Below are 19,569 nucleotides of genomic sequence, written 5' to 3'. Positions count from 1 at the left end.
TTATTTTCGGTTAATCTTTTATTTTTTTTTCAGGGATTTCAAATCAATTCATATTATATTAGACAATGGAAGTCCGAACTGATGAAATACACCACGAAACATTGTCAACCACCTTCAAACAAACATATCTGGGTTTACCGTTTCCATACGTTCATAAAGTTCTCCGTTAAAATTTTAGTTTTTTCAGAATATAAAAGGTAGAAAGAAATCCTTTAAAAGTCGATGACAAAACTAATTTCCTACATAAAAAAATCATTTTGTGCAACATCAGATGTCTTGTAAAATTCTATACATTCTACCCGTATAAAATTCATCTTGTGGCTCAAGTGGAAAGAAGATAATTTTGACAGACTTTGCTATTTCATGAGTTATTCAATGAACGCATTTGTTTTTTCACGCCTGTTTTTCTTGTGTTCGCTTTTTGTGAACGATACTGTTAGCCACTCGACGAAAACCAAACTTTATTCTCGAAGTTCTCAAACAATATTCTGAAGGGCTTGAAAGTGTGGCTGGAATGTTGAAGGGAAATATTCTTGCAATTGCTATTAGATACTGACAGACATTAATGAGCGTTACAATGAGAATTTGTGTAGGTATTTCAACAAATAGGACACATTATTACTATATATTTGCTCTCAGTTAGTATTTTTTTTTAAATCTGTTTAAAATTTGTTTTTCCGTTAATCAGCTGTCGCCCCCATACGAACGACAACTCTCAGAAGAGAAACTTGTGCGAGCTGAGGGCTAACGAGGTCTTACCTTTTAACGTGTGATTCCTAACACGGGAATGAATGAGCATTTCCTCAAAATTGGATAAACGAAGAAGAAGAGTGTAGCGGCCTTTGAAGTTAGCCGATTTGAATCTGTCAGATTTTTTGTGAGGTCACTTGGAGTATAAAGATTATTGAACACAACTAGTATTTCTGAATGATTTACGTTAACAAGATGTTGGTGAATGTAGAAACATTCTACCCGAAACAAACCAAGGTTGTTATAATTCTGAGGGTAGGAGTACTATTTGTTTTGGGAATCTTCATTCTTAGAAAATAGACATCATATGAACACTAATTAGGGTGAAAAGTTAGTATCTAGATGGCCCCCCACCTCAAAATTTCAAAGTCGTGCATAGTTAGAACGACTTTTTATCACAATATTGGCATACCAAGAATATCAGTTGACAATTAATAAAACAAAATTATCATTAACATTTTTTTAAAAGTGGTTGACAATGTTTCATGGTGAATTTTACCAGTTTGGACTTCCATTGTCTAATATGATATAATATAATATGGATAGCTAAAAATATCATTGAGCAATAAAATGTGATAAGAAATTACAATAAAATAAAAATAAGCAAGAGTATCAAAAATTGAATAATTGAAAATGAGATAAAAAATTGAAAAAGATCTCCAAACCAAGTTATTTCACGACGTCATTCAAACGCTTTCACTTATCCCCTCTTTCCCCTCTCCGCTTCACCGGTTTAGCGGGAGTTGATCGTTTTTCCGCTTGATTAAAGGTTTTCATTAGTTGTGTATCTTCACGCTAGCTTGGTTGAGTGCGTCGCTGGACAACAAATATGGAGCTTCTTTGAACTTTATCTTGACCCAGTGATCCTCTTTGTGGATGATTTCAGCTTGGGATCACTTGATGTTATGTTGTTGAGTCCAAACATTCTCTATTATTCCCGATTTGCTGGTTTCTGCTCGCTGTGTGTTTTTCTAGTGCTCAGCAACGCAGACTTTCAATGGTTCTTAGTTTCACCGAGACCGTCGGGGAGACTTCGATATATGTTACGCAGTGATAACAATTCTTCAAACTCATCAGTCAACCAGTTATTCAAATCAAATTCAAACAGTGAAAAATGAAATAGTGAAAAATTGTGAGAAAATTGAAAAACAACGATTTTTTTTAATTTTAAAAACGTTAATAATAGTTATTTGAACTCGATTCAAATTCTGGTGAAGTTATGAAAACATTCCCAGTTGTGATGTAATTTTATTTATTTACGTTATGATATCGAAAATAAATAACAGATATTTTGGTAAGCCGATAAGGAAATGTATTTAGATATACGACAATTTCGGATACGTGGCAACAACACGCTGATTCGTGAGCTCTGTGGTACGACGATACGCTGTCTCGTACTCGACCTACGTGTTCCTCTTTCTACTTGTTGACTACTCAATCGTGTTTACTCGCTTCGCCGATAATGGAAAAGCGAAAATCGTTTGTATTCGCATCGGAAGGAGTCCATTATTTCCCCTGGTCTCCGAACGCGATGTGAATGATTTACTCTTTAAACGAATTGTAGCAGATTGGAGTACACATTGAAATATTGTTTCGTCATGTATCTGGTTTACGGATAATTTTATTAAGTTGAATATTATATATTGAATGAAAGTAATTTTTTGTGGAGGAAAATCAGTTTTTTATCGAGCTTTTCCGGGTATTTGCACCTTCCACAATATGAAAATAATATGAAAATTGTGGGAGGTGAAAATACCCAAAAAAGATCGATAAAAAATTGAAAATTATATTTTTGCGAATTGACCTTGTTAAGTGATGCGACCCCATGGTTGCCAACAGCGGTAAAATAATGACATTTGACATTTGCTAATAAATAAATAACCTATATTTCTGAGTTTCTTCTGCATTTTCATTTTTGGTAAATGATAAACTGATTTCCAGAACATGGCCGAAAAGAGATTTCCAGTCGTCCTATATGAAGTTGGGGCTCCAGAATGAAGAATCAGCTATGAAGAAATATAAGGAGCTCTGTCCCAATTTTTACGAGCAATTTGGACAATGCCTATCTTTATTGTTCCCATCAATGATGTGTTCAGGATTACCCTCGAACAAATTCCCAACAGTTCTATTATCATTGTGTTTTTCTGTCATAGTAATTGACATTTAGGAGCAGGGCAGATCTGCATAAGGAAAGGTACGATTCCTCCTAAAGTATCTGTGACGAAATGTATGACTTTCAGCCCTTCAGTTGTCATTAAAGGAACATCCGGGATACCGGACTTCTTCTCATCATAGAAAGTCTTGTCATGGTAATGCAGGGCTTTGGCGTGATAGACCTACATCCTTTCCCTAGCTACTTGTGAGACCCTTTCTGGGTCATGAAGTAATCAAAACCCTGCATGGCTGAATCTAATGTATCGTCAGGTGTAGCTGACTTACAGGTTGTTGAGGTCCTTAGGGCGAATTCTTGCACCTTGAACACTCGATAACCTCAACTCAAGTCGAGTGGGCTGAGGTCGGAAACTGAGGGGTTCATCATGGCCTGCCAGGATGGTGTCTACCTCAGTCGCGTGGTAGGTCTAGAGCCCTGATACACGGTGCAGGGCTTACTGTAAGGCGTCTGAGACCTTATGCACTTGGTATCAGCATGTTCAGCATATGCGGTCTCAGGCTATATCCATTGACATAACGCGGCCCTAAGAGTGCTTTATCACCACCTATGGCACTCTTACGGTACTGATGAGACACCGGTGTTGCCCTACCTATTGGAACTATTCGTTCCCCACCCTCAGGCTCATACAAGCTAATATGCCTGATGTAGTCCTTCTCGACCACCAGAGAAAGACGATATTTGTCGTGGAGTTTTCAGTTCCTGTAAATAAGGAGGTTTTTCATATTTCAAAATTTTATAGAAGAAACAGGTTGTATGAAGTAGTCTTCGATTATACATATTCATCCAGTTTATTTCCTTCAGTTTATGCGACACTCTCTGTCGTCGCCTTATACCAAATATCAACCTCAAACAAGAATTTTGTAATTTCTGAATGCGTCGGGAATCTCTATTACCTAAACACGGTCCATATATGCTATCACAGAACTTCATGTGTGAGAGAACTATTGAATCACATAGTTCTCTCTTTGTGCTTTGATTTAGAAATTTTCTCTGGGGGTAGATCATTTTCAAATTAGCATAACCAATTCTCAACTTTGATGTGACGTGCTCCGCGAATTTGAGTTTATTGTCAATTATCAAACCAAGATTTCTAGCTGATGTTCTGAAAGAAATAATCTCATTGGTCATACTAATGTTCAAAGATGCCTCTGATTCTATCATTACAAAAAAGTATAGCTATGGAATTTTTTTAGATTGATTTTCAATAAATGTTCGTCTGATATTTCAAAAAGTTTTTGCAGATCATAGTTGAGGGAATATTCTGCTGCTGCAGTATCTGATGGGTTAAAGGAAAAGTATAGCTGCGTGATATATGTAAAAATTGGAAAGAAAGATAAACGAAAGCTCGAAGCTCAGTCTTATACGGGTGTGTGTTCCATAACAGTGAAGAACCAGTTTGTGAAAGTATATTTGGCGTGGGTCTCTTCATAGAGGGGTTCATTGGAGTATCTTCGATTCTTTTTATGAATGATCTTCAAGAAGCGTTTTGCATAGTGCTCAGTTTTTCTGTGTAGGTGTTGGCAGCACTATCCCTCCAGCCCCCATTCCAACATGACATAATTCAGTCTACCATCAATCCAATCAAAATGAATTAATCTAAGTTGTGATACATCCATAATTCCAGATAGACATTCAAATTTGTAGAAAATGATCCTCAGGGTTTTCATTATTTGAGGGATATGCCGATCCCATCTTAGATATTTGATTTTATCTGTTGCTTGTATAGTAGTTATATCATTTTTAGGATGTATGAAAGTTATTTATTTTTAAGGTGGTGAAACCAGGTAGTCCATCCATTTGGTATGAAAATGTTTTTTTTTAAATTATTGTCAACAATTCATGGGTGTATTGTGTTCAAGAAATATGTTTCAACTTTCTTTTTGGCGTCAGTACAAGAATCTGCGGAGTAAAATACATACATACGGAGTAAAACCGCACCTTAGGGAATGCCACATTTGACTATTCGCTCATTGTCATCTTTAACACAAAATATCGACACTTGCTTACGTTCTGATAAATAATTGGTCAGTAACATTTCCTCGGCGTCTTATGTCTTTCAAGGCCTTTAAGAGTTACAAACGGTCCACGGTATCAAAGGCTTTTGCCAGATCCAAAAATACAGACAAATATAACATTATTAAAAAACACTTCATTGTGAGATTTTCACTAAACAATTTTACAAAAACGCAACACGTGTTTCGCCATACAATGGCTTTTTCGGGCATATCTCTACAAACTATATTCTACATATTGAATGCTTAATATATCTAGTTTTACAATTAGAAGTACCTGCATTTCAAGTGCCTACATTTCAAGTACCTGATTTTTACCTAAGTTTGTAAATAATGGAATTACCTGAGCTTATGTTCCAGTTTCCACATTTGAAAAGATATTTAGTAACGTGGAGTTATTCAATTCTAATTGATCTGTCAGTAAATTACCCGAATTCCTGAATCTATTAATTTCTGAACATTCAAGAAGATTGAGTTTCAAATTCTTCTCTTCTGAATGTAACACGTCTTATTTGTGATTAAACTCACGTCCTCCTGCCAATGGTTTGCCAATGTGGAATTGGTCTTGCTATTTACAAAATGACTTCTATGCTCTTTAATTCTTTGGGAACATGTTCTTCCTGTTTGACCAATATACAATTTTGAGCAAGAGCCACAAGTCAGCTTATATACCTACTCCTGATCTATCCAACACCGAAGTTATGTCTTTATTGTTTTTAATAAATTTACTTAGACTATTATTCATTCTGTTAGCTATGTTTACGTATTCTTTCTTCAAAAAACGAGACATATTATTGGTGGGTTCACCCAAATATGACAATTTCCTATAACTGACGCTATTGCATCTGGAATTTGGGTAGACCATATCCATGGCTTGCTTTTGTCGTTTTTTGGAAAGAATGGAGTCTAATAATATCTACCTTATAACCGTTGTTGACCGCGATTTGTTCAATCAAACGCAGCGCTCTTTCTGGAAATTACCCTCAGACAGTGGAATATTCAATATACTGTGAGGCATACTATTGAATGCAGCAACTTTATGCTGGTACGGGTGTGGGGAGGAATTATGTTTGATAATGTCCGTGTAAGATGGTTTGTGGAAAATTGAAGAATCATGTTTATTGTTATTTTTCGTAATGGTTAAGCTACGTTAGGTTAGGTTATGTAGGCCTAAGGCAGGAGGTTGATCTCATGTTCTTACTGATATAAAGGACGAATTTTATGAAAATCGTACAGGCAATTATGACCCTTCGCATTCAGAAGTTACTATTTCGAAAAGGAAAATTTTTGCTAATTTTCTGTCCCATTTGTGTTTGCACGGTGTTCAGTTATAGTACATTCGGTATGCAAAACTGCCGGTACATCAAAGAAAGCAACTAGGTCGTGTCAAGCACTGCAATTCATCCACGAAGTCACTGCAATATTTCTACCCATTATGTCCCTTGAGGACGCCGCTAACGAGCCATTGAATACTGACCTGCGACAAAGAACGTCACAAGAGGAAGTTGATGCTTTTTCTCATATTGCGTTGAAGATAGTATTAATAGGCGTCGTTAGGGCGTCGCGACACCGACGCCAATTTTTTTAATGGTAACCCAGTATTTTCAATTGGTTTTTGAATTCTGCATTAAATTCTGAATTCAGCCGTATAGAACACTTGTAGTTTTCCTTGAATACTGATGAAAAAAGGCAATTTTATTGCTTGCGTATTATAAAGGGGACCATGAATAAATGCAATAATGTATTTATCGATCTGTCAGAAGACCTGTCTGATTTTACGAAAGTGTATTCAGTTTTGTGTTGGTTTTTCGTAAAATTGAAAAATGGTTCAATTTTCAAATGCAGAAAAGTTGGATATGATATGTATTTATGGCGAAGCAAGAAGGAATTCAAAAGAAGCAGTGAGAATATACGCTAATCGGTATCCTGACAGAAAATTATCGTCAGACAAAACATTCGCTGGCTCAGCCAAATCTTTGGCACGAAATGGATGTTTTAATGAACGGAAGCGAAAAAATCCAACAATGGCTACTGATGAGAATCACAGTGTTGCAGTGCTAGGTCAAATGGTGTTGGAACCATATAGTTCTATCAAACAAGTAGCAATGCATTGTAACATTTGGAAATTTTGTCAAAAACAAATTCCATCCATACAAAATATATTTGGTTCAAAACTACATCCAGTTGATATTCTTCATGTTTCATTTCTAATAACTAAAATATATTTCCATATCCAGGAGATGCTGATAGAAGACTGAATTTCATTCCATTCATGATGATGATCAGTTTCTGAAAAAAATATTATGGAGTGATGAAAGCCGTTTCCATAACAACGGTATAATAAACAAACAAAATCGTCACTATTGGTCTGACGTGAACCCTCATTGGGTGCAAGAAACGAGATTTCAGTCTGTGTGGGGGGTTAATGTTTGGTACGGAATCGTTGATGGTTATTTGATAGGACCTCAGTTTTTCGAAGGAATTCTCAATGGGGAGAGGTACTTGGTGTTTCTACATGTGAATATCTTGGAGAATCTACCAATACAAACTCGACTGAATATGTGGTTTCAACAAGATGAGGCACCTCCACATAATGATAGAATAGTTACCCAATATTTGGATGATACTTTTAATGAGAAATGGATTGGAAATAAGGGTCCAATGCCATGGCCAGCTCGAAGTCCAGATATTACTCCACTAGATTTCTTTTTGTGGGGATGTTTATATGCACCGTCCACAAAATGTAGAGGATTTGAAAAATAGTATCACAAATGTTTGTGCTTCCATAACGCGAGAAATGCTTTTAGCTGTCACGAATCGGGAATTACTAAAAAGATGCAATATGTGTATTCTACGTGAAGGGAGGCAGTAAAATGATTCTTGTTATCACTAATTGATTTCGTTATCATCATGTTAGTCGAGTTATGGTCAAAGTAACGTATTTTTTGGTAATTTGAAACATTTATTTTAATTTGTACAGAAATACGCAACTAGATAAAATTGAACATACAATGGAATAATAACTGATGGATTCATTTTATTAAACTCGTATTATTGCATTCATTTTGACTTATTCATGGCCTCTTTATAATATGCAATAAAATTGCCTTTTTTTCATCAGTATTCAAGGAAAACAACAAGTGTGCTATATGGCTAAATTCAGAATTTAATGCAGAATCCAAAAACGAATCGGAAAATCTAGGTTACCATTCAAAAAAATTGGCGTCGATGTCGCGACGCCCTAATGGATGACGCCTATTGCTGGATTTCTTCGCAAATAAGAGGACCCTTTGACATCAAAATCATCTGCCTTCACGAAATATGGATATTCTATCTCATTTTTCAAATATTTGCCAGCGGAATTTTATATGGGACACCCTATATATATATATATATATATATATATATATATATATATATATATATATATATTCCCCGTCTCCCACTTGACTCGTAGTCACTTTTCCAAGATTTTCACTTGCACCAGTTTTCACTTCAGGCTGAATCTCATTTTTCACATTTTCAAGACGTATCATATGTCTCCCAAATATTCAACATGGTATTGCGGTCAATAAATATGAGTAGATACATTTTAGCTCATCAATGACTCATATGTTGAATCATGCTTTTGAAATCTCACCTCATCTATTGGCCAACTAGATATAAATGTTTCTGTATATCATCGTTTAAAGCGTGACGAATCGAATTAATTTTGTCAATAAGAATATATATCGTCACGTTATTGTTTTTCATTCTAGCGGTGATAAAATTGAGATATCAAATTATAATTTGATATAATTATTCGCCTTCCTAATCTTGAATAATTCAAAATAATATAAAATGAAAGTATATAGAAAATATACAGAAGTATTGATTAATGAAAAAACGTTAGAATGGATCTACTCAAAAATTGCTAAAAGGATAAGAAATCATAATATAAAGAACGAACAAAAAACATTTTAAGCTGATTATAGATATAGGTAGTGAAAACAAAAATCACACAAAGATTTAAGTAATTTCAATCATGCCTATATAATGTGATATTACTTACGTACTCCGAATTAATTTATCGCTGAATGAGAATTTGAGGGGACCTGAAACAATGAACATGATCAGTTTTGATCTTATGACGTGGCTTGTTGTGGAAGAATAATCAAAGTTCTATTGAATCAATTACCATTCATAGGATCGCTACACAATATAATCATATATGGAAGGGTAACAATATAAAATTTCATGTACCTGAAGACCATGGTGGACTTCAAAGTTTGGGAATAAGACACTTGAAGATGATAGTGTTCCATTGCAGCGCTACAAAATCTTCTTCAGTCAACTGATAGTCCGGTCATTATACAATATTGAATTAACGAAAATTGCGACAGAGCTAAATTTTGGTGAAGACCTTTATTTTACCATAAAAAATAGAAATTTGAAAGTCTCAATCTGTCCCATGAGCGCTTCAAAAGTTATTCGGGGTCTAAGGTCAAAATTTCAGTTTTTTTGAGTTTTCCTTGAAAACGGTAGGTTTTATGAAAAAAATACTTGAAACCAAAGTTGTAGATCTCTAAATTTTCTACAAAAATGGTCTCAATAATTTTTTCGATTAGTATCACCGTTTCTGAGATATCCCAATTGTAAAAGTCACGTTTTATATAATATGCACACATTATCAACGTATAGACACATTCAGGTACTTGAGCAAGTAAAAATGCCTGTTTGTGTCTCTTTTATGTATATACTATATTCATAAAATATACATTTGAAGGACCGTCAGTCCTTCTGGCTACCTATTCTATTGTCCATGTGGCGTTGTCCATGTGCTTCTTTTAGTGTTAAACGTTAAGTTCGTATGAATATACGTATTTATTACAAGCGTCTACTATAAGAGTTTTTAGTGATTAATATTTGAAAAAAAAATCGCAATTTGGGTTTATTTGCTCTAAGCTTTTGTCTGAAGGTGTTGTGGTTGATCGTGCAATGCAAACTTCAAACGATGCAAGTGATGCGAGAAGTGATGAGTTTACTGATTATTGAAGAAGTCTAAAGTCCGTTACAATTCACGTGGATTGCCGAATATCATACACCTGGAAAACTTCAATTGCCGCAGCAAAAAGACAACGTGAAGATGAACAGACCAGTACTTCAAAAGTAAGTCCACCTCGACATAGAGCACGAGTAAGTGAATCCAGCTTTAATTTAAAAAAGAAACTGATCATTTTGTGGCGATGAAGCAGATGTACAGGCTGAGAAAAAGAAACCGCAGAGTCTTCGGTTTATTTTAAAGAAAATATTTTGAAATTAGCTGCTGATGCTAAATACCATGATAGTTGTTACAAGTCTTTTCTAAGACCTAATACTGACGATAAAATTGGGCGTTCACAAAGTGAGGCTACGCTGTAAACTCTGCGATGGAGGAAATTTATGAATTTTTGGAAAATAGTAACGACTGCCAGTAGTGCCAAATGCGGCTGTAGAAAAGTAGGGTTACAGTGTTCACCTGCGTGTACCAATTGCCAAGGTCACTCCAGGTACTGAATTGGATGTTATAGTTTAATCTTCCTCTTGAAGATGATCACTTGGTGATTGAACCGCGTGTCGAAGTGTTAAAACATAAATGTTTTGTGTTGGGATATAACTCCAGTGATATTCCTTACTAAATTAAATGTTCCAAACAATGCATCACAAGGAATGATGTTGTCCGATAAAGTATTTCAGAAGAGAACAATCTGCTTTTGAACAGACCAGAAGAGCTGTGCAAAATAATGGAGTCCGCAAAGTCAAGGAGCGAAGTCATGAGTACAACAATACTGAGTGATATGCTGATGAATCCAGTCCAAAGTGAAAGGCAAGTTCTGAATAAGTGTGAAGTCCAAATCAAAAACAGACATTGTTCTCGAAGTATTGAGAATTGTAATAGATATGGCAAAACTCATACCATGAATAACTGTTGGGAAATAATTCAAGGTCATCGAAGATATGCAGGAAGACGAAGAAAAGGCGGACAAGTAGAAGGATCCAGGAAATAGAGGCTCATTAAATTACAGATAAATGGAAGGTTGCTGGATTTCCAAACTGATTCAGAAAGTGTGTCAAATATATTACTTTTGAAAATTGCAGAAAACTAGGTTGTAACCTAATCTCAAAGGATGACCTAATGTAACCTAATCTCAAAGGATGAAACCAAAGAGTTACAGTCCACAGATCACAGGTCCACAGGTACTGAATTGGATGTTGTAGGTGAAATTATTATTTGAATCTTTTAAAATGAACCACTTCATCTGATGTCGAGTCAGTTGAAAATTCAAACCTCAGTACATAGTTATGTGTCTTCGCTAAAACATTACAATAAACTTTTTCCGTGTATAGAGTGTATAAATTCAATAGTAAAATAGTGGTAGTAAAAAATATATTGACAAACTGATTTATTATATGTTAATGAGCTAATACTATAAGGTGGATTTGTATAATGTTTCAGGGATATTAAAGAGAAGCTACCATTCTGAATAATCTTATTTTTGAAGGCAACTCACTGGTAGAAATAAAATTGAAGTCGCATAAATGATGCTAGTTGAAATACATAATCATATGGAAGTTAATAAATGATTTAAACTAGCTCAGGAATATGGAACGGTAGTTTTTTTTTGAGCACTACAGAGGAATCCTCAAGGCGCTCTGAGAGCGGTACCTGTGCTCATGTAGGGATTCACATTGGATTTGATTTGTTGGAGATTAAATCCATTTGGAAAAACATTCTCAGGAAGTTCATATCGCAAAAACGCAGTTCTCCAAATGAAAGAGTTCTTAGTCAGTGGAGTTCGAGGTGTACTGAGTTGAACTTCAAAACGATGAGCAGCCATAGTCCGTCGCGTATTTCGGATATGTACCGCTGTTGGTGGAATCAAATATGCCAGAGCACCTCCCGTGGAAGTATCTATAGAAGAGGGATAAATCCCCAACCTTTCTTTAAAATTTCCCAGACTATCAAGATTGCAAGTGATGTTCGCGTCTCCAATCAGGCGTTTGGTTCTTTTCTGGATGGAATCCAGCAGCTACAGGGTATGATTAGGGGCGGGGCCCCATACATGAGAACAATACTCGAAAGAAGGTCTATTCTAAGCTTTATAAAGCATCAAAAGTTGCTGAGGTGTGCACAGTTTTCTGGCTCGGAATAGTGTTCCAAGCTTTTGAGAAGCAGCCTTTGCAATTACAGCTAGAATTCATTGTGCTAGAAGAAATCTTCATTTCAGTTACCTATAAGGTCAGTACATATCAGACTTCCAGGCTTAAGCGAATGCAATCTTGCAATGGGCAAGGATAGAGCACCAACTTAAGGTACTGACGAAACCCTGAAGTTATATAGTGACTGATCTGGAAATGCCGTGAAGAACTGAAGAAACAGATGGACATTAATAGAATAATTTTATACTGGATACCAGGATACTCGGGCTCTGAACCAGTTGTGGGGGTACCAAAACTTTTGATTTGGAACCAGATTGGTAAATGTGTCTTTGAGAAACATAAAGAGTACCGGGAACATACACATAAAATTCTTCATGAAGGAACCGTCAGAGAATTGCTCCAACTGTCCATTGAGAGGATCCCTGAACAAAATAGGGCTGTCAACGGATACCTTGAATGCAGGAAATGCAAAAAATTCATTGAATCAAAGGAGATCAACAATTTATGGACAACCCAAATCGTGCACAGAGGAATATGACATAAATTGATGGATGTAGCCGGAAATCATAATGAAGAAAAGAGAAATGAAACTTTCTGTTTTATTTGTCACTAATTGCATAAGTTTGAAAATGTCCGTTTAGGACGAAACTGCAGTAACGTTAGTTACTAATAAAAGTGGTAAAAAACATAGAAAGTTTAATTTCTCTTTTATTCATTTGAATATGACATACATTCAGAAAAAACCTTTATAGAGAACTAGTTGAAGGCAGGCACCTCAGAGTTTTCCGGAGATACTGAAGGAATGGCAGAGCAAACGGCTCCCAAATAGAGAAAAAAATTAGGTCAGGCATCAGTTTTTGGCTGACCATGCATGTAATGAAAACAAAATACCACACATACCTAACCAGACTTGGAGATATTTCTCTATTCCAAATTCACTGAAATTAAGATATTATCTAGAGACACCACAAGTCAACAGCCAATGGAAAAATCAAAAGCCATGTTCCCAAGATATAGCATAACACTTATATCAGTGTCAGATGGAATTTCTCAATTCATTTCGCAGGAAATAAAAAAAATTGCCCATTGTTCTCCCCAACTAATGCAAAGTCAAATGGAATGACTGAACGGAATATGAAAATTGCAAAAAATATTTTGAAAAAAGTTGTAGCAGAAAATGAAAATAACCATACGGCGTTTCTTCTGCACCGTAATATATCAATTGATGGAGTTAACATACAGCTTGTCAAATCTAGGAAGCGACTTGTGACATATCACCACCTGCGTACATAACTGACAGAGAACGCATTAGGATAGAAAAGGATGAAGTCTACCGTGCGACTTGGTGCGCCTATTTGGGTTTTAGAGTGACCTGAGAGTATAGTCCCCGTCGCAAGTAGCAATAAGAGTTGATGGCTTTTTGATTGATGGTCACTTATTAGTTTAGTATAATAATGCGGTATTTACTAAATGGGTTTGTTTTTCAGCAGTATGTATTGCATTTAATTTATTTGGGTTGAAGATTGAATTTTGAAATGAAAATTTCTAGGAAAACGTTATATTTATCAAGATGAATGAATCCAAATAAAAATATAATTGAAGTTATGATCAAAAATACGAATGAGAAGTTACAGTTGCATCAACTATAAGTTCAAGCTCCTAAATCAAAAGAGTGTGGCATGTCTTTATACATGTTTCGACATACAATTGTATGGCGAAACACGTGTTGCGTTTTTGTAAAACTGTTCAGTGAGAATCTCACAATGAAGTGTTTGTCAAATAAAATAAGAAAAAGTTGGTACCTGCATGTTGAGGAACAAATACCAATTCAACTATAATGGTTTAATTATACTGAAATGAATGAAATAAAGTGAATGAAATAAAGATTTCGAAATTCTAATTGTACGACATGAGTTTTATTTTTAACAGAGAAAACGAGTTTATACTTTGTATAGTTCAAAACGAATTTGCCATTTTCTTTTTATTCAACCGAATGTTAAAATGTGGTTAGAATTCTAATGTTATATAAATAGTTTAAAGACGATAAGATATAACCAGGTGTGTTCTCTGATTCAGATTTGTTCAAATGATAAACAAAGTTATTTGAAGGTCAAAGACAAGTTTTTAAAATTTCTCTGATGCAAATATCAATGAAGGAGTACAACCATTCCATTTATCCCCTCGTGCAATTTTGTGTTGATATATAAAATAAACATACTTATCTTTCATGTTCAGTGTCTCACCACAGTGATTTTTCTAAGGTTCCAAAAGGATAATAGACCTTTGGAGAAATATTGAAAACTCAAAATACTATTGATTTATCAAATCGAGAAAAATATTAAATTAGTATGAGTATGAGTAAAAGTAACTATTTGTTACAATTTTTATTGTAACTGATATTTTGAGCCGTCTGATACCAAGTCGATAAGATCAATAAAGATATATCATTGTTGAATTGTTCAATATTTTCAAGTATACTCTGAACTTTCCCGTTTTGTGATTCGTTTCAATATTTGACGTAATGATGAATGAAATATTATTATACATAGAAGAACCTCTGTGAATGAATCACCAACAGATAATCTCACCAATATATGATTTTTAAACTTCTTTTCTGCCCAGACAACGGTATGATTCTAAATTGTGCCAAGGTTTCATTGAGTTCACTTTAAGTATTCAAAGGATTGCTGGTGGTTTATGTATTTTTGAAGGAAGCAATAATAGTGATTCTTCTGTAATATGGAGTCAGATCTGTTTCAATTAATATGAGTTTTTTGAATTGTTATTATAAAATTTTTCCAGTTGGTTGTGGAATCTTTCTTGAGTTTGATATAATCAATTACAGCATTAACAACTTTCAAAAGTATATTGTTACACTTGTTCGAATCGATTAATAATCGTAACGTTACCTTCATTGGCGTGTAAACTATGTATAGTATTCGTAATATCATTTTTTAAAAGACTATTTCTCTTTTATTCTTTGTTTGGTTTCTTTGAAACGAAATTCTAGAAGTTTTTGGGCTGCTTCTTCAATGTCTGTATTAAAATTATGGAAGACTTGACAATCATCTGTGCATTCCTTGACAGATTACGCAATGGAATGGAAGACGTGGAATACTATCCACTGTATACAAGATTTATTGAACAAAAATGTTTTTTGTGGAGTGAATCAGTTCTTCTTTAGAGTTTGTAGAAAGTGAAAATCCCCAGAAACGGTTGATAAAAACTACAAGATTATTATTGCAAATCAGTTCTCTTACCGTCTTCTAACGCGAATCTTGTAGGCAGAACTACTCTTAAATCCAGAAAGCTCTTTTCACATTTGACAGGATGTATACTATTCGGTGTTGGAATCGATTGATCAGAATCTCTGAGAGTTTCAGAAGGAATATTGATTATATTCAGATACATTGAATATTGTAGGAGCCTGTCTGTTTTTCCGTCAACCAGTTGTCACACCCTTACGAACGACAATTCTCAGAAGTCGAAACTTTTGCGAGCTAAGGACTAACGAGGTCTTATCTTTTAACGTGTGATTCCTAACACGAAGTGTTCAGAGTATTTGATTTTTCTTGTAATTTTTCTCTCAACTATTACTAAGATGACATTATTTCCAACATTTACTCTCCATTTAATATAGATATAGACTGATATAGACAAATGACAGTATCAGTTGCAGTAACACATTAGGAGGCAGTGAATAGGTAGTTATGAAACTCACGTATTGACGGAAGTAAATACACATATGTGTGTTTGACTTCATATCTTGTTATCAGAAAATATAAAAATACGTTATGCTGAAGTAGAGGGAATTTATGAATGATATGGTGTGAACAATAGATCAAAATCAGTTTTGGTTCAGATAAGATGGTATTATTCAGTTGAATACTAGCACATTTTACGTTTTTAACTTTGAGGCATAACAATATTTATATAGATGTAGTAGAATGGAAACTGCAAATAGGTATTACATACCCAGGTATACTTTTTTTCAAAACAATCATTTTACTTTTATAATGAAACCAAAATTCACGTATATAGGTAAGTCTTGACAGATTTGTATATTTGGTTGAGATGAGCTGACATCTTTCCAATATGAAACCATGAATATGTACGTTTATGCAGTACTCCAACATAACTTCTTACCCCCCCCTTATTCACTGGACTATAGTAGTAAGACTCTTATTCTTTTTTTCACATCAATTCCACTGCAAAGCTATTTTTCTCTTGATGAAATTGTAACAAATATGTTAATTCGATTCTAGGATATCTCAAACAAATTTTTTAGCTGCTATTGGTTCATGAGAAACACGCAAAATCTAGGATATAAAATCTCATTCCTTGATTATTAATAGAGAAATCAACAATTGTAATATATTATCAGCAGTAGAGTTAATGAAATTTATTTTAACGAAAAAAATCTAACCTAACCAATGATAAATATAGTACATGCAACAGAAAAGTCACCACAAAAATATTCAAAGGCGAATGAAAACCTAGAAATTTACAGAAAATATCTCAAACGAATGAATATAATGATTGGTAGAGAAAGGAGAAAAACATTGATGATGAGAAGAGATGATTTTCTGAAAATGAAGACGTTACAAATTGCCAGTGCACACATGAAATATCTAAGTAGAATTACAAATCTGGATTTCCAAAAGCTTTCCAGAGTTTCCAAAAATATCAGTGATATTATGATAAGATGTGTTTCAGAATGTTTCAGCCTTTTCAACCTTTCTCAGACCTTGAATGAGGAAGTGAACAGTTTGTAATAGCCGCCGTCTGTTCATCAATTCCTATTTCGTCTCCTTCAAAGTAGATATAATACCCTTGTACCATTTTTTCTCAATCTTCAAAGCAGTTCTGATATGCACTATAATCGATTCGGTTTCTATCTCCACAATTGTCGCCGTACTTTCATGAGTCTCTTCGATCTTGGGACGAATCGCAGGGGACCGAATCTGGTGAATACGGTGGCTGAGGCATGATTACGGTGTTGTTTTTCGCAAAAAGTGGGCAAGTGTATTATCGTGATACAAAAGCTATTAATTGTTTCTCCTCAATACAAGACGTTTTCTTCGTATTGCTTCTCGCAAGCGGCGTAGAACTCCTTATTCACCGTTTGATTAGAGGTTTCCATATGTTACGTATCCCTACGCTACCTTGACTAAATGCGTTGTTGGACAACATATACGCGGTTTCTTTGCATTTTCTTCTGGACCAGTGTTCCTCTTTGTGGATGATTTCAGCTTGAGTCCACTTGATATTGTGTTGATGAGTCCAAACATGCTCTGCTATTCCGGATTTACTGATTTCTCCTCGATGTGTGTGTTTCTTGTGCTCAGCAATGCGAACTCTCAATGGCCTCTTAGTTTCACCGATGTATGATTCTCCGCACTAGCAGGGTATCCGGTAAATGCAATTCTTGGAATCGCAGTCCGCGTTTGGTGGCCTGGTTTTCGTGAGGCTGCTACGGATGGTGTTCCCAGATCTCAAGCAGGTCCTGATGTTGTACTTGGACCCAATCCTTCGTATCCTTTCCGATAATCCTCTGATGTAGGGAAGTACAAGTACTGGTTGTGGATGCTCCTCTTCCTTGTGGAGCTTTTGCTGTCTTCTAGCTAAAGCCTGTTCTACCATCACTCTGGAGTAACCATTCCGTTGAAGGTCGTTTTTGAAGATGCCTATTTCTCTTTCGAGACCTTCCTTTGTATTACAGAGCCCGAAGGCACGATCTAGTAGAGTCTTGATGATTCCTCTCTTAGTCGATTGATGGTGGTTGGATTTCTGGCTCAGATACTGTCCTGTGTGAGTGGGTTTTCGATAAACAGTTGTTTTCCATAAAGTGTCGGTCCTCTTCACCAATACGTCTAAGAAAGGCAATTCGTTGTGGATTTCCTTCTCCATTGTGAAAGTGATGGAAGGTCTTACGTTGTTGATGTGCTTCAGGAAAGTGTCTAGTTCTGCATTCCCATGGTTCCATATTATGAAGGTGTCGTCTACGTATCTCAATCAGACTCGGGGCTTCTTGTGGGCTTCTTCAATGGCCAGAGTTTCAAACCACTCCATATATATTTTAGCTATAACCGGTGAAAGTGGCGATCCCATTGGCAGTCCCTCATTTTGCGTGAAGAATTCGTCCTTCAGTTGGAAGTAGCGGTTTCGTACCCAGCATCCTAGAAATTCCCTGAATATTTGTATCGGTAAGTTTGTTCTATCTTTCAGATCCCCATCTTCGGATAGCTTCTTCTGTATGATTCGAAGTGCTTCTTCGACAGGAACGTTGTTATAGAGGCTTTCCACGTCAAAACTGATCAGTTGATCCTGCTCTGACGGATTTCCCCTAGTAGTTCAACGAAATGCCTTGAATTTTTCACAAATGATGATGTTTTACCTTGCAATGAATTTCAAATCAATTTATGTTATATTAGACAATGGAAGTCCGAACTGATGAAATACACCACGAAACACTGTCAACCACCTTCAAACAAACGAAGAAATATGGAATCTCTTTTTTGGGAAAGAATGTTTTTGGCTTTGTACTACTCCAACTTGATACAAAAACGTGGGAATCTCCCAAAGAAAGGAAGGAAGTAATCAGTTTTAAAATAAGTAACTCTATACATGGATGTGTAGATCATGCAAAGAAGTAACAAAACGTATTGAAACTGAGTAGATAATAGTGTTTTCTGTATAATTCAGTGTTCATATAAAAGTATTTGTTTGGAAAAAAATTTCTTTTGTGTAATTCAATGTTTATATGAAAGTAGTTCTTTCAGGAGGGCTTTTTCTTTCTGATTGTGTCTGAAAGTTACTTCATTGTATGAAAAATCAGTCATTCCTAAAAATATAACCCTTTCTATTTAAACTAGATTCCTCTTGGCTGGAATTCAATCAAATAGGTGAATGAATGTCATTACGATGTCATCGATGACATAAGTAGATCAAACTTATTCCGTGTCATAAAAATCGTAATTCATGAATGAATTGTGTATTTTTTCGTATAATGTTATCCAGATTGGTACTGAGGAGCTCTACGGCGAAACATCGATGTCCACAAGTGAGGATGACAGTGTTCATGTAAGTGCAATTTTATACCATTCATTTACTGTAGGTAGAACTCCTGTGTATGATAACTGATTTTATTCCATGTTTGGAATACAAACTGAGTAGAGAATAGTGTCTTCTGTTATAATTCAGTGTTCATATAAAAGTGTTAGTTTCGAAAGAATTTTTCTTTCGTGTAATTCAATGCTTATATGAAAGTAGCTGTTTCAGGAGGGCTTTTTCTTCAAGTTGATTCTTTGCATAATCTACAAATCTATGTATAGAGTTACTTATTTTGGAAGATTTCAAAATTTTTTTATATCAAAAATTAGTCAGTCCTAAAAATATAACCCTTTCTATTTGTGGAATCTCTATTCAGAATAAAAACCCTTGAGATTGATTGAC

At 35.2% G+C, this 19,569-nt stretch overlaps 1 protein-coding gene across 6 annotated transcripts in view; it reads right to left on the bottom strand.

Annotated features, from left to right (window-relative positions):
* The window catches only part of Atx-1 (Ataxin 1), a 333,854-nt gene that overhangs the window by 185,966 nt on the left and 128,319 nt on the right, over positions 1-19,569 (bottom strand). For 2 of the 6 annotated variants that reach the window (XM_074173589.1, XM_074173595.1), the window contains exon 3: positions 8,987-9,029. The exons of 2 other annotated variants lie outside the window; for them this stretch is intronic. The gene's annotated coding sequence lies outside the window, so the exon portion shown is untranslated. The remainder of the gene's footprint in view (positions 1-8,986; positions 9,030-19,569) is intronic. 2 more of the 6 variants (XM_074173590.1, XM_074173596.1) reach the window with 1 other exon arrangement.

Source organism: Leptinotarsa decemlineata, unplaced genomic scaffold (assembly GCF_025532065.1).
Source record: "Leptinotarsa decemlineata unplaced genomic scaffold, Ldec_3_MD MMD2_tig00000251_RagTag_RagTag, whole genome shotgun sequence".
Classification (NCBI taxonomy): domain Eukaryota; kingdom Metazoa; phylum Arthropoda; class Insecta; order Coleoptera; family Chrysomelidae; genus Leptinotarsa; species Leptinotarsa decemlineata.
This window is presented reverse-complemented; position numbering and strand designations above follow the sequence as displayed.